The 2,594-nt window shown below is 42.9% G+C and overlaps 1 pseudogene; it reads left to right on the top strand.

Annotated features, from left to right (window-relative positions):
* The first annotated feature begins 321 nt into the window (after nt 1-321).
* Nucleotides 322-918, top strand: LOC148765786 (secreted RxLR effector protein 161 pseudogene; annotated as a pseudogene).
* The last annotated feature ends 1,676 nt before the right edge of the window (nt 919-2,594 follow it).

Here is a 2,594-nt window from a genome sequence, read left to right as displayed (position 1 = left end):
GGCAGTAATATTTTTGGTGCTTTATGTTGATGACATTCTACTCATAGGGAATGACGTAGGAATGTTGCAACAAACGAAAGCATGGATGTCCACACGTTTCTCAATGAAGGATTTGGGAGAAGCATATTATGTATTAGGGATACGCATCTATAGAGATAGAGCAAGAAAGATGCTTGGCTTATCCCAAAACCTGTACATAGACACCATTTTGAAACGGTTTAGCATGGAAGAACAAAGAAGAAATTCTTGCCAATGTCCCATGGGGTTCGTCTCTCGAAATCCATGTGTCCTCAGACACATATTGAAATCGAGGAGATGAAAATGACGCATTATGCTTTTGCCATATGAAGCATAATGTATGGCATGCTGTGTACAAGACCAGATATTGCGTATGCTGTGAGTGTCACAAGCCGATATCAGTCTAACCCCGGTCCAACTCACTGGAAGGCCGTAAAAAATATCCTCAAGTACTTATGAAGAACTAAGGATATAATTTTGGTCTACGGGCGTGCCGAGTTGAAATTAGAGGGCTTTACCTACTCTAGTTTTCAATCGGATGTGGATGACTCAAAGTCGAACTCGGGATTTATATTCACGCTTAATGGTGGTGCCGTGTGTTGGAAGAGTTCCAAGCGAAGCACGACGACCGATTCCACTACCGAAGCTGAATACATTGCAGCGTCCGAAGCTGCAAAAGAGGGGACTTGGATAAGAAAGTTCATCCAAGAGTTGGGTGTCATTCCGAATGCTAATGATCCAGTACTGTTGTACTGTCATAACACTGGAGCCGTGGCGCAAGCTAAGGAGCCGAGATCTCATCAGAAGTCCAAGCATATTCTGAGGAAGTATCATGTGATCCGAGAGATCATTGATAGAGGTGAAATTAAAGTAGAACATGATACTTCCTCAGATCAATGATACTTCCTCAGATCAATGTTAATTTCACCTCTATCAATGATCTCTCGGATCACATGATACTTCCTCAGAATATGCTTCGACTTCTGATGAGATCGCGGCTCCTTAGCTTGCGCCACGGCTCTGGTGTTATCACAGTACAACGGTACTGGATCACTAGCATTAGGAATGACACCCAACTCTTGGATGAACTTCCTTATCCAAGTCCCTTCTTTTGCAGCTTCGGATGCTGCAATGTATTCCGCTTCGGTAGTGGAATCAGCCATCGTGCTCTGCTTGGAACTCTTCCAACACACGGCACCACCATTAAGCGTGAATATAAATCCCGAATTCGACTTTGAGTCGTCCACATCCGATTGAAAACTAGAGTCGGTAAAACCCTCTAATTTCAACTCGGTACCCCCATAGACCAAAAATATATCCTTAGTCCTTCGTAAGTACTTGAGGATATCTTTCACGGCTTTCCAGTGAGCCGGGCCGGGGTTAGACTGATATCTGCTTGTGACACTCATAGCATACGCAATATTGGGTTTCGTACATAGCATGCCATACATTATGCTTCCTATGGCAGAAGCATAAGGTGTCCTTTTTATCTCCTCGATTTCACTAGGTGTTTGAAGACACATAGATTTCTAGAGACGAACCCCATGGGACATTGGCAAGAATCCTTTCTTCGATTCTTCCATGCTAAACCGTTTCATAACGGTGTCTATTGATACGCGTAAAACCTACGTATATATTACCGCAAGTGTACAGTATCGCGTTTTGCAGAACAGTGGTTCCGGATATCGATCCACAGGGACCTTATAGATTCACATGCTGAGTAGTGCAATTATATTATCGTTATATTATCTAGCCAATCGAAAATATTTGGAATTGTGAGAAACCCTAATTTAAAAGCATGCAAGATCGTAAACATGCAAATAGAGAATGTACGCAAATTAAGTAACGACAACTCAACGCGGGGGACTTCGATTTAAAGGGACTTCTAGGGCCAAATCCACCTATGTATAATGAACAACGATCTACAAATCTGTTATCTAATGCCACATTCCTATTCGTTAACCCAGACGCTAATGTACTCTAACCCCCGTCTCAAGTGTAGTTAAAGTCTACCCACAGGTCCGACGTCTCCGTTCAGAACCTGCTATTAAGAGAGCATTTAGGTCAGGTCCTTAAGGGCTACCCGAAGTGCATCACGTCTCCGTTTCCACACCCCGAGCTATGTTTTCCTAACTTCAAACAAGAAATCCTCTCTCGAGTTCATTCCTATTTAATATCAATCTGAGAGCTGATCAACACAATCAGAATCATTTAATACAAGAAAACATAAACGAAATCAAAACACGACAAATAGATAACAGAAATGACGATCGAAATCAATATATACAAGGCTTCATTGCCCTAGAAGAAAAGGTTCTTAGTTCATAACAAACACTGTGACACCCCCTAGAAATCGTATAGCAAACCGAGAGGGTTTCATACGAAGGAAACGTTCGTATAGGCTTTGGGGGTTTGGTTGAGGCGTAGGTGGGGTTCGTTGGCTTTGAAGGAGTTGTTGGATCTGGTCATGATGATTTTGCGCTTGTTCGCGGATAAGGTTAGAGAGACCGAGAATAACGTTAGCGGTGTCCGGGAGATTATTTGTGGCGGCGGCGTTCCGAGATTGTCTTCCTGTC

Source organism: Erythranthe guttata, chromosome 13, assembly GCF_056151865.1.
Source record: "Erythranthe guttata isolate IM_541 chromosome 13, IM_541, whole genome shotgun sequence".
In the NCBI taxonomy this organism is placed as follows: domain Eukaryota; kingdom Viridiplantae; phylum Streptophyta; class Magnoliopsida; order Lamiales; family Phrymaceae; genus Erythranthe; species Erythranthe guttata.
The sequence above is the reverse complement of the archived record's forward strand: the minus strand, read 5'-3'. Positions and strand labels throughout refer to the sequence as shown.